The sequence below is a fragment of the Anolis sagrei genome, chromosome 5 (genome assembly GCF_037176765.1).
Source record: "Anolis sagrei isolate rAnoSag1 chromosome 5, rAnoSag1.mat, whole genome shotgun sequence".
Lineage (NCBI taxonomy): Eukaryota > Metazoa > Chordata > Lepidosauria > Squamata > Dactyloidae > Anolis > Anolis sagrei.
This window is the reverse complement of record NC_090025.1, coordinates 152,781,664-152,796,092: the sequence shown is the minus strand read 5'-3', so window position 1 is coordinate 152,796,092 and position 14,429 is coordinate 152,781,664.

The following is a 14,429-nucleotide window of genomic DNA, read 5'->3' as shown; positions in this document are numbered from 1 at the left end:
TAACTGAATACACAAGCAGATTTATGTCAATGTGCACAATTGCACACCACTTACCCAAACGTGCTTCCAGAACCTTAAATGAGGGATATAAGTCTATCATTTCTTTTTCTTATGGGCAAGAATGAATAATTTCACATTTTCTCCTTTGTTGTTGTTTATTCGTTCAGTCGCTTCCGACTCTTTGTGACCTCATTGACCAGCCCACGCCAGAGCTTCCTGTTGGCCATCACCACCCCTAGTCACTTCAAGGATATCATATTTTGTTGCACAGAAATACGTTTGCTGCAAGGAAATAGCCATTTTGCCATAAATATTAATTTTTGTAAGAAAAATGCTGTTTTGGGGGCATACAACTGGTATTTCAGGCAAAAATGTTATTTTTATGCAAAAAATGCTAGTTTTGCATCCTGGAAAGTTGCTTTCTGTTTAGAAAACTTACTAAGAGGATGTGTGCCATTACATTCTGAAAGGAGATAGCAGATATGTGCTCAGAAGAAAGAAGGGAAAAAATCACACTGTTTTATTCTGCAAACTACCTGGCATTGGGTAAATTCATATAATACTTTTAAGTCTAATTCACATAATGGTTTTAGTTTGAGGTGTTGGCAGACATGCATGTGGCTGATTTAGTCCAAGCAGTGAAGCCAAATGCAAAGGTAGAATAACTCACACAAATGATATGAAGCCATTTCTCTTGATTGGTGACAATCCAAATTATTATAAGATTCCACAAGCACAAAATAAGAGCAAGAACTCAAGCATTCTCCATATCTGGAATAGTCCAGATGTAGCTTCTGAAGCATTCTATTTGAAGACTGGAATATGTCTAGACAAAGACAAGCAGAATAGTGAGATTTCTGAAAAACAACTTATAATTGAGAATAGATTTTTTTTCAAAACAGAGCTAAACCAAACAGTGGAAAAAAGTGCCATTCCATGTTGCCCTGAGAGGTGATAGTCTTTCAGACTGAATGTAAACAAAAGGTTGATATCAGTTGTCAGGATGAATCCTATAGTTGAATCATGCATCATAGATCCTATACTGAATGGGATGTTGGACTAAATAACCACCAAAATTCCTTTAAAGTCTGCAACTTCATTCAATACCATCACCTCAAAATGTATATAGTATGTGATGTGTGTGTGTGTGTGTGTGTGTGTGTGTGACAGAGAACACATTATCAAGGAATTGAGCACTTGCAAATTGGATTTTTTTCTAGCCTGTCTTAAATGTCAGTTGCTCACAGAACATGAGTGGGAGGGTGCTGTTGCACACTCGTCCCCCTTCTGGGCTTCCTATAAACTCCTGGACATCCATGCTGTGAACAAATGCTAAATTCAATGGACCTTTGGTATGATCCTTCATGGATCTGATCCATGGTAAAAAAAAATTGTATACATTGTCAACAGTTAATTGAATCACTTTCATTGATCTTGACCTTGGAATCTAACAGCCCATCTGTAGTAGAACATTAGTCACTGAATTATACTATAGACAAATACCACATAATATGGGGTACATAGCAACATAAGAGTAGAAAATATTTGGCAAAAATATATGGAAAATGCCATTTATCTAGCAATATCTGATAAAGAAATTGGTAACCACATAGAGAGCCATTAGGTGAGAACTACAAATGCTACCTGACTACCTACCAATACCAATTTCTGCTTACTCTCATTTCCTTTCTCCTTTTGACTTTATGTTGTCTTTATTTACTCTTCCTTTCTTCTTTGATGATCAAAACTATGTGCTAACTTACTGTGAAATACCAGCTTAGTAATTTATTATTTCATTAAATTCGTTATCTCCCACCCTATACCATGTACAAGAAAAGATCAATTTAACAATTAAAACATTGTAACATGTAATTGAAAGAGACTAAACCATATTCCACAAGTTAAGACAGCGAAAACAGCTAAAAATATTTTTAAAATCATGCAAATGTACATTTGCGAGATATCCGTTGGGGCCCAAAGGCTTTTATAAAAAGCCATGTTTTAACTTGGTGCTGGACAGAGGCCAGAAATGCATCTTCTATGCAACTATTCAAAGTACAAGAGTCATCAGCAGTTTTCACTCTGGCAACCATATTTAGACCACTGGTAGGCTTTTGTTGTTAACGGCTGTCAAGTTGACTATTCTATGAATGAGAGACCTTCAAGTCAACAGCCCTGGTCGAATTTTGCAGATTCAGAGATGTGCCTTCCTTGACTGGGTCTTTCTCTTTTCCTACCTTACCAAACATTATTGTCTTTTCTAGTGAGTCATATTTTCTCATAATATGTCCAGTATCATTTTGATTGTTATGCTCGAGTATTGCATAATTCTGGGACTGGTTATTTAGTGAGGCACTAGAACTCACCAGCTGATAAAAATAAGTGCTTCTTAGTAAACTGTAGGGGTGCACAATACCATTTTGTAATGCCAATTTCAGGAGGATTGCGCGACCTCACAGCCAAACCCCTGGAAACGGGAATGGGGGGGGGGGGCAGCTGAAGGTTGGCCATTACAGACTACAATCCAGCTATCATATTAGAAGTTCTGCTGCGTGCGGAGGAATGGGATTTCTGCCCAATAGAGCCAATCAGAAGAAGAAAGCAGATCACGTGTCTTTTTGCAACGCTGGTCTATATATACCAGGGTGAGCTCCTGCATTTTTCTGTGGTGTCCTGGCATTTGAGAGAGAGAGAGATAGAGAGGTAGTGTGCTAGCTCGCTCCACGTTCTATCTCAGTGCCATCACTGCTTCTTAGTGCTCAGGGAAAGTGTTCTCAAACTTTTGAAGCCACAGATCCCTTTTTGAAGGAAAATTTTCTTGTGGACCCTCAAGAAACTTTTGGAACAAGGGCCATATTGTATTGTAAAATTTGAGAGATGAGCTGGGCCAGCGGCAGATGGATGGAAAATGTTTGTGTGAACGAATTGAAAAGAAATGAACAAAACATGAACAAAAAGAAAGAACAATAAAATATTAACCAATTTTAACCAACATTAATATTGCTTTAACTGTTTTTAATTTGCTTTAAGTGTTGTATTGTTATGTTGTGTTTTGAGGCCTTGGCCTTTGTAAGCCGCATCGAGTCCTTCGGGAGATGCTAGCGGGGTACAAATAAAGTTAATAATAATAATAAGCTTAACAGTATTTCAGTGGAAGACCCCAGCCATCATTCAGTCCAAACCTCTTTTGCTATGCAGGAAAAGCACAGTCAAAGCACCCCCAACAGATGGCTATCCACCAGCCTTTGAAACAACAACAACAACAATAGAATGAGGAATCTAAGGGCCACCCAGCCCAGCCTGCTTCTGCCTTAAAGGAATATCACAGTTAAAGCACCCCCAACAGATGACCATGCAGCCTTTGCAAGGATAATAATAAAAACAACAACAATAATAATAGAATGAGCAACTCATGTGCCACTCAGTCCAATCTGCTTCTTCCTTGCAGGAAAATCACAGTCAAAGTGGTGGTGGGGAGGCCTTGTAGACTATGCTGCCGGTGGTGCAAAGGGTGCCTTCTAGGCCAAGGTGCTGGTGGTGCAAAGGAGTTCTCGTGCTTCCTAGGAAGGGGGGAGGGGCAGCTGTGGAGCCCCTAGATGAGCAGTTTGAAAAACCACTGGTATAACATGAGCCAAAAAGAGAAATAATATATCTTTCACATTTGCAATTTTATTTACATGTCATGTTAAACAAGCAAACATCTTACGAGTTTCATCTACCCATTTATACTAAAACCTAAGAACACCTTAAATATTTCCTGAATTAATAAATTTATATTAAGAAGTCTTTTGTTTCAGATTTTCCAAAACCTACTCCATGTTCACTCTGCACCTTTTTTTGACGTAGTACTTATAGTTGTGACATTTGACATGAATTTATCATCACTTACAATCCCAATCAGCATTTGCAATTCCTGCTTATCTTTTGATCATAACATAGTTTGGATAGCTGAAATTCTTCTGGCATCTACCTTTCCATCTTTTCAGTTAGCCTTTTCACTATATGTGCAATTTCCTTGAATCTAAATTTGCATTTCTGATTATTCATTGGCAGACTTGCTTCTCAGGTCCTTCTAGAGCCTTTGGCCATGCACCTCTAGCTACAAAACATGTATTGCACTTTCTGATGACAGATACTCAAAGCTGATATAAATCTCAAATAGAATCTGTAAACCCAATGATTGAGATCATACATTGTACTTGTGCAGTGTAAATACAAACTGCACAAGTACACACCACGGTTACAATATACCACCCATCTTCTACATTCCAGTTTTGTACATTGAAATATATACCAATTCAAGGTGCAGATGCTCACCTACAAAGCCCTAAACAGTTTGGGACCCGCCTACCTGCGTGATCGCATCTCCATATACGAACCCACGCGCTCCCTTCAGTCATCTGGAGAGGCCCTGCTCACGATCCCACCTGCGTCACAAGTGCGTTTGGTGGGGACAAGGGACAGGGCCTTCTCTGTGGTGGCCCCCTGACACTGGAACTCTCTCCCCAAGGACATCAGACAAGCCCCAACGTTGGCAATCTTTAGGAAGAGCCTGAAGACTTGGCTGTTCCAGTGTGCCTTTCCAGATTAGGAAACTCCCTGGCATCATGTCCCTAATGCACTTTGTTAGAGACCAGAATTGTCTGCACATTGCACCTACCTCCAAAACCACTACATACCTCCTGTCAAGTTCAGCACTTTTACATTTTTGTCCATTACATTTGGCCCGGCCCTTAGGTTTTTAAATGCATCATGGTGTCATTGTTTTTAGTGTTTTATTGTTTGCTTGATGTTTTATTATTTGATTATGAGTTTTATTGTTATATTTGTATGTTGTTGTTGTTGGCGGCCTTGACCTTTGTAAGCCGCATCGAGTCATTCGGGAGATTTTGCGGGGTATAAATAAAGATAATAATAATAATAATAATAATAATAATAATAATAATAGCTGTCAATGTGTCCTGTTGTTTTTCCATTGTGAAATGGGGAGTGCACAGTGACTACAGTCCCTGTGAATAAAGTTGTATACTAAAAGCACTGGATAATGGCTATGAACCTTTTAAGAACACATGACTAAATGGTGCCCTGTTGGTGAGTCAGAACAAAGAAAAAAAGACTCATTTAATCAATTACTAAATAGTTAGCCAATACATAGGTAAATCCAACTCACCAAATGGGTATACTCTAGCTAGGGCTAGCAATTTAAGACCACGTGAAATGGTTATACTTGTGTAATTCCACTTCCATTTGGAACTCTATTTATATAACAATGAAATGAATACATTCAAAGTAAAGAAGCCCAAAAAGTACAAATGCATTTTCATTCTGGTGGGATCTGATTAAAATCAAATAGATACATTTAGTGATGAAAAGAATGAGCATATGCATGACACCAGTAGGATTCCAACAAAAGAATACTTCAAGTTCAAAAGAAACTTTTTTAAAATTCTGGTGGGATCTGATTAAAATAGATACATTTAGTAATGAAAATGGTTTTATCAGTAGCATTAGCACCAAAATTATACACCCTTGTGAAAAAAATGTTCCCTGTTTCACATGTTTATTTGTTTGACCTTTGGATCTTGTTTGAATCAAGAATCATATTTTCCAGATGTCCTTTTTCCAGGTCTATATATCTAAAATGCCACCCTGATTCCAGATTCTGTTGACTGGAATATTTTTGCAGCTCTAGCTCATCAGTTACAATTTCCTGAGATGATTTGCTTTCTTATGAAAGCATCTTGTAATATAAATTTTTTATATGTTTCATCATTCTTTGGAAAACCGCACTCTGCAGACTTCTGCACTGTGTCATGACTTGTACTCCCAGGTTGGCACAAATGTTAAAAGTAGTCACTACTTCTTGTTATGAAATAGTGAGAAGTAGAGGCACCATATGTTGTTTACTATTGTAACAGTGAGAAACATATGGTCCTTTAGATGTTCTTGAATTCTAACTCCACCTACTACTTCGTTACACTAGAGAACGAATCCACTTTAAATCCAGTTTCTGCCTCCTTCAGAATTCTGGGGTTTGTAGTTTAGTGAGGCTGTTAAAGTCTCCTCCCTAAACTACAAACCCCAGAATTCTACAGCAGGCAGCAACCAGATTTAAAGTAGATTTATTGTTTAGTTCTAGTCAGATTCACAGATAAAAGACACTGGAAGATGCTGTTCTGAGACATCCAGAACACCATTAAATTCCTATCCCTGACTTGTGGATTTGTTCATCATAATCAGTGACCTTCAGCATTCGATACTCCAACTTTATTTGAACTCTTCCACATAATCTCTTCCCAAGATTCTTTGTGGTGTCAAGTTTGGTTCTAGGGGACATTGAACAAGATGCTTTCTGTGTTCTCTCTTCCTGAATATGTTTGCTCCTTCCTTCCTTCCTTCCTTCCTTCCTTCTTTCCTATTTCTTCTATACAAAGTTGATTCTATCATTAGATGAAGGGGAAGCATTTATAACAGACAGCAGATGGAATATTATTCTTTTTATAACTGTCTGGGTATGGGGGGGAAGTACCTATGTACTATGGGCCAAAGTAATTTGCCTACCTTTATGTACTATGAATCTTGGCTTGGTTAATACCATTCACTGCTTTGTTTCATCTTGGGCCAACCCCAAACACTGCCTGCACACCTTCTGTCTTTTGGTCTAATCTGTACTAGACAATATGTACCAGACCTCTTATTCATTTGACTGCAGAAGCAGGCGTCAACTAGATAGTGAGAGTACGAAGAAGCAACAACATTTCAAGAAAGATCTTGTCCCTGACTTTGAACACTGTCCAAGTGGGTTACAGTGAGTGCCTGATGTTGGCCTTGGCCTTGGCCTAATTCTATTACATTTTCCAGACCTTCAGTCCTTTAGAGCTGTCAACTCATCAGGTGTTGAATTTCCTTAGATTAACCTTTCTTCTCTTTTGGGGTATTTGTCTTGACACCTTGCTTTCTACACTGATTGCCAATTTACTCAGTCTTCCTCACTACCTCTGAGGATACTTGCCATAGATGCAGGTGAAACGTCAGGAGAAAATGCCTCTAGAACATGGCCATATAGCCCAGAAAAACCTACAGCAACCCTTCCTTATTTTGTTGCTATTTTGAAATCTTAAGCTACAGAGAACCTGCCAATTAAAATAGTTGTGCTTGGGGTTTTTTGTTTGTTTGTTTAGTATTTTGGTTATTCAGGGAGCAGATGTTGTTCAAACAAGTGACTAGTATGACATGGGGGCAGAAACCTCAAAGTGTATGTGATCAAACACAGAATAGCGATTATTTGAAAGCCTGCTCTGAACCAGTACATGCAACAAAGCTAAATATCATTCCTGATACACTTGCATCTTCAAGGAATGGACCAATGGAGCTATACTGACTGAAGCCACTGGGGAAAGTTGCCCTGGGTTTTGGAATATGTAGGTGACACCCAAGTCTTTTACTCCATTCCACCACAGGTCTAAACTGGTGCCTATCAGCAGTAATGGAATGCATAAGGGCAAATGAATTGAAACATAATGCAGAGCAGGTGTTCCTGGTCAATTGAATTGTGATTCAGCCTGTGTTGGATGGGTTTACATTCCTCAAGAAGACATCGTTCTGTAGTTTGGGTGTGTTCCTAGATTCAAACTGAGCCTGTGAGCTTTGGTTTCAGCAGTGACTAGAAGTGCATTTCTACGGTTAAAGCTTCAGTGCCAACTGTAATCATTCCTTGAGTTCTGGCTACAGTGACACACACCTTAGTTATCTCCTGGTTGGATTACTGTAATATGACCTTTGGGGAATGTTTGGAAATTTCAACTGGTCCAAAGAGCTGCACCCAGATGGCCAAATGAGGTTAGCTACAGGGAATATACAACTCCCTTGTTGCATCTGTTTCACTGGCTGCCAGTCTGTTTCCAATACTATTCAAAGTGCTGGCTTTGATCTATCAAGCCCTATATGTTTAGGTTATTTGAAGAAGCATAAGTTCTCTTAGAAACCATCTCATGCATTGAGAGACCCCCCCCCCTTTTTTTTTTTGCCCCACCATTTTCACAAGGACATCTGCTGAGAACCTTCTCAGTCATTGCTCACAGGCCATGGAACTCCCTTTCTAGAAAAAGTTGTAGTGGCATCATTCCTATTTTATATTGCAGGCAAATAAAGACTTTTCTATTTAGATTGGCTCTTGATGATTGATTACATAAGGCTCATCACACCAAAATATTGTGCTAGATCTAACATTTGTTCTGGTATGTGTGTGAGGTTTTAAAAAAAATGATATATGTTTTCATTTTATGTTATTGTTTGGTGGCTTAATCTTATTTTTAACTTTTGTATCTTGTTGATTTTTGAAAAACATATTTTAAAATGTGTTGTAAGCCACTTCAAGTTCTGACTTTGGGAAAAGGTGGGATTCAGCTGGAAACATTTATGAAGACTCTTCCTGAAGATTGCCCATTATTGACCCAATAACCTTCTTTTCTCTTTATACAGGAAAACAGTTAGCAGGAGATCCTACTAAACAGATAACATTGTGTTTTCTTTCCCTTCCTTTCTTAGAAGTGAAGATGTGCCTGCTAATTGACATTCATTCCGTTATTGTAATTTACATCACTGACATGCAAGATGAATACTTATTTCACTCCTAATAACTAAAAAGCCACCGAAAGAACTACATTCAGGGTAGCCTACTGAATTTTTGCTGCTTGCTTTTGTTTGAGTTGATCTGCAATGCCATGTCGGGTTTTGAGCAAAGAATGTTGGCAAGCTGGGATGTACGTAGAGGCTGGTGACAAAGATAGTTTTTTAAAAAAAAATGTGTCAGAAGTGACTTGAGAACATACTGCAAGTTGCTTCTCATGTGAAAGAATTGGCCGTCTGCAGAGATGTGACCCAGGGGATGCCCAAATGTGTTACCATCCTGTGGGAAGCTTCTCTCATGTCCCCACATGGGCAGCTGGAGCGGACAGATGGGAGTTCACCCCATCTTGCGGATTTGAACCGCTGACCTTCAGGTCTGCAGTTCAGCCAGCACAAGTGTTTAACCCATTGTGCCATCACAGCTCCCTACTAGGATGGTTAAAGATCTGGAAATCAAGTCCTACATGAAAAGAGCTCAGGGAGAAGAAATGCCTGGAGACGGATCTATACTGCTATATAATGCAGTTTGGAATAGCATTTTACATCTAATGTAGACCCATATAGTGCAGTCCAATACAGTTAAACTACATTATATGGGTTTACACTGGCCACATAATGCAGTTCCAAACTAAATATTAAAAGGTAAGAGATGTACAACTATTCAGTAAACACTATCAAAAGCTGTGCTGGAAGTTTTTTAAACCGTGGCTTAATGGCCACGATCTATGTTGTTATCTTGTGAGTAGTAAATCCTCTATGGAAGAATATTGTCTTCCTCTAGTCCAAAGTTGTGGAAGTCAAGTATTTGGTTACACATTTGGGGATGCATTCATTTGTGTAAATGAAAAGACTATGGATCATATCAGACAAGCAGAGGGAAAGCATGGGACAGTGGAGGGAATGGTCTTACTCTGTTCCCTCATGTCCAGGTCCTTCTGCTGCCATTCCACATCCTTTCCCCCTTTAGGTCTGTTATTCCCTCTCAGTTCTTCACTTTCTGCCATTATGAGCTGGGTAACACCTGACTCCTTCAAAGGCACCCTGGGCACAGTTTCTCCAGGTTGCTGTAATGGAGCCCCACAGAATTGTGCCAGAAGTTGTCCTGCATCACATGATGGATTTCATGGGACTCTGTTTCGGCAGTGTGGAGAAACAGGGAGAAGATTCAGAGACTCTGATGTCCTATATAACACAATCAATGTTTAACTCTATATGTGGATATTTGCACTCTAAAATCCTAATGGATAATCTTAGGCTATGGTTATTTTGCTTCTTTTCTTTCTTATATTTTGGATCATTCACTATTTTGCTTTTAAACAATCTATACTTGTCACTCCGTATAACCTTTTAAGAAAATAGCATTTTCTAAATTAGATCTATGCAGTACTTTGTGCCTGGCTTGAAGAAGCAAAATGAAAAAATTGCATATATGAAGGTTAAGCCAAACCACGTCTTGAATCCAGAATACCGAGAACTCCTCAAAAGAATTGCTTGCCCCTGTTCCCAACCCATTATTAAAATCAGCAGCATAAGTTGTCTGATCCTATAAATTTGGTAATTAGTTTTCTTAAGGCTTGTTCATTTATAAATTAAATTACTTCTTTGGAACTCCTTTTTGGAAAGATCAGTTTTGGATATATTACTAATGACTTATTTGAAGTATGAAAAAGAAAAGGCAATTGCTTCCTTTTCTTATACTAATACACACTAACACTTTCTTTTCTGCATCTGAGCTGTGCATTTAGCTTGCATAAGAGAAGGCTGAGAGAAAACATGATGACCATGTATAAATATGTGAGGAGAAGTCACAGGGAGGAGGGAGCAAGCTTGTTTTCTACTACCCTGGAGACTAGGACATGGAACAATGGCTTCAAACGACAGGAAAGGAGATTCCACCTGAACATTAGGAAGAACTTCCTGACTGTGAGAGCTGTTCAGCAGCAGAAGTCTCTGCCCCAGAATGTGGTGGAGACTCCTTCTTTGGAAGCTTTTAAACAGAGGCTGGATGGCCATCTGTTGGAGGTGCTTTGAATGTGATTTTCTTGCTTTATGGCAGGAGGTTGAACTGGATGACCCACAAAGTCTCTTCCAACTCTATGATTCTATGATTCTGTCTCATTGATAGAGTCAAAGTCAACTTGAAGACAATTAACAAAAATAGAAGAGGGCCTAAATAACATAAATTCTCTAAATATCATCTGATCTTAAATTACTATGTAATCAGGGTCAGAATCGAGTACTATTTAGATAGGAGACTCTCAAGAAATACTAGGTCCTGTAAGCTAAATTTCAAATGATGTGCCAATACCATTTCTAAGCATTCCTTGCCTACAAAGGCCCAAGAAATTAATGGGGTTGCTATTAACCAGTAGGCAATTTGAAGACGCACACATATGTATGCTCACACACCATAAATTAGTTCTGTCTTGGGGAAAATAATAATGAGATGTGAAGCATGGCTGAAAGGTCAAATAAGGAAGATTGCATGCTCTAGAGTACACCAGAGTCACTGTTCATTATTACTGAGATCTTTCAGTATTCCACTGTAGGCATCTTGAGCAGTATGGAATGATCAAATGCTGGAGGTTACTTACTAAAACTTTGTGTTCAAAGTTTTTCTTATAAAATACCACTGCTGAATCTAGTCAGCTTCACTTTGTTTGTTTGTTTGTTTGTTTTCTGTCTCAACTTTCTCCCAATATGGCACTGAAGGCAATTCACAGTTTGATTTGGAACAAAATACAATAGACCTCTGACTGAACACTATTATTTTATTTAGGCTTTGACTATGGTTGCCCAGTTAACATAACTGGCCATACAATTAACTCACATATTTTAGTGAGTCTTCATTGGCTCCTGTAAATAAATGCAGATGTTTTATATTTAAGTTTTGTGATAGATATAATTTTTGATAAGGTACATTTTATTTAATTTATAGATGTCATGTTTAAGTTGTTGGCATTAGTGGGGTTATTTTGGGCTATTATGTTTGTATCTGCTTTTGCACTGAGGCATTGAAGGTTTGCCTTTTTTGTTTGTTGAAATCCGCCCTGAGTCCCCTTGAGAAGATAGGGCAGAATACAATTAAAGTTGTTGTTGTTGTTGTTGTTGTTGTTGTTGTTGTTGTCATTATTATTTATGCAGTTTTTTTAAAAAATGAAATCAATAAAAAATTTGGCTTGAATTTTAAACAGTTGTTCAGAAGCCGTTAAAATGCAAGGATGATGATGACAAAAATACATATACAAATACAAAATTAAAACCAAATGAAAAGGCTTTCTGCAACAGACAGCTAACATTCAACAACTTAGGTAAACAGAAAGGTATCTGTCTGTTAATCATACTTGACCATGGGTAATGCCCTATAAGCATTTCTCGAAGTGTGCTTTATGGAGTCCTTAGGGCTCCATTCTTCCCTTGTCCCCCTTGTCCTTCCTTCCCTGCTTCAAGAGTGCACGAAAGCAGGGAGAGAGGCACCTGTTGACTGGTCATTCCCCCACCACTTGTCACTCCCCCAGTACATAGTACGTTGTGTAACATGGTAACGGCGTTCCATGCAGTCATGCTGGCTGCATGACCTTGGAGATGTCTACGGATAATGCCGGCTCTTTGGCTTAGAAATGGGGATGAGCATCAACCCCCAGAGTCAGACACAGCTGGACTTATGTATCAGTGAGTAAGTTCCTTGAATATAGTGGGACTTAATGCAGAGCAAAATTGGTGTGTTGTCTATTTCCACATTTTAATATGCCACATTTTAATATAGTTTGATGTGCTTCACTCTGATAGTGATGCTATTATCCTAATCTAGTTTGTTGCATGTTGCAGTATGTATGCTGAACTACAAATTGTTTCTTTGTTTATATGAATGGAAGAATTTTTGTGCATTTCTACATAATCTTTCCACTTTCATATTATCACTTTCAGGTCAAAAATGAATGATAGGATTCGAATGTCAAAATAATTCTGTATTTTCATTCTGGACGATTAATTAAGACTGGATGTTGGCATTTGCTTCATATCCTGTGTTATTTCTGGAAGAATATAACAACTTTGTTTTGGACTGATCTTAAATCAAGAATGTAGCACTTTTGACAGAGCAAATACGCCTTTAATTAAGAATCCATTAAATTAATTTTAAACTAATTTGTAAAAACAGGGATACACTGTGCATTTTCTTTGATTTCATTGCAATAACAGTGGCAACAAGATGGATGAATATATAATTAGAGATTTCTGCAATTGTCCTAGAGTAAAATATAACAAACCCAGTTACCATTATCTAGGTCATGGAATTCCAAATTATTCAAATTATTCTTGGAAATGGTAATTGAAACTTTATTCAAGATGTAAAGCAACAAAATGCTTTCAGTTCTAGTGCACGCCCTAAGATCCAAATTCACAACATCTGCAAATACATTGAGTGTTAATCCAACACATTCTAAACTGAAAACCAGCCACAGGAGATGACTATTTTTCAGGAAGAAAGGGGACACATTGCCCTTTGACTTGTGCTATTTTGTTTACTTTCAAAATTCAGTTTCTTAACCTTAACAGTTTTTTCTTTCTTGTGGGAAAAGATCCAGGAATTTAAGAAAATTGGCTGGGATGATTTGAGTGGTAAGTGGTAAGAGAACAAGAGCTTCTGGCGGTTTCCTTTTGCTTCAAAAAGTCAAGTCAAAGTAACATTGTCCACAACAACATGGTATGGATTCTTGGGCTTGAGAATATCTATATCATGGAGACCAAGCAAGATGACAGCATGCCACCTTATTCTTCCATAAACTCTATGAGGATAAGCCACCACCTGTGGAATATCACCCATTCTGTGATAGCTTTGGACTTGTAACACTCACCCTTGCTAGGAGGGGGCAATGCCTTTCACAAGGTTCTGTTTCTGTTACTGATACTTTGCTAAGGCATTTGTTTTGGCATATGCCTTAGTGGTAAGTGCTAATTAGAGACCAAGAAAGAAGAACCCAGACTTGTTCTGTAAAACTCACAGAAAAACAGTGCCAAATGCTGATTTTAAAGAAGAGATAATATTGGGTTGCTATGAGTTTTCCAGGCCGCATGTTCTAGTAGCATACTCTCCTGAAGTTTCACTGACACCTGTGGCCAAAATCTTCACAGACCTCTGAAAATGCCAGCCACAGATGAAGGAGAAAATGCTACTGGAACACGGCCATACAGACTGGAAAGCTCACAGCAACCCAGTGATTCTGGCCATGAAAGCCTTCAGCAACACAGAGATAATATTTTTCCTGTTGAAATTCATTCCTGCCAGCTGGATAATTAGTCTCCCATTTAGATCTTCTTCTATGTGTCAATGATATGAGTAAATTAAATTTACTGAGTGGAAATAAATGGAATGCAACTAGCAGTAACTACAGACTAGGCTACAACCATAAAAAGGAAATTCCCCCCACAGAGCTGTTCAAACAGCAGAACTTTACACTTTTAGAAATGTAATTAAGGGCTAATAAATCTTGTGAGCTGATACCAATTGTAACAGCTTAAATGATCAATAAAAGGTTTTGTTTATATTATGTTAACCTACAGAACAAAGTAAAAGAAGCTTCCCAGGATGAAGGCAAACAAGAAATAAATATTTGAACTCCTGGAAAACACAACTCCTCCTCTCATCAGGTAGCCTAACAACTAGGTAACCTAGGAAGTAGTAATTTAGAAACAACTGAAAAAAAGAAGTATACTATTGCTAGTGTATCTTTAACCACAGTAACAAGTCTTCTTATGATGAGATTAACAAGAAGAAAATACTTGAATCAAAAAAGGAAATT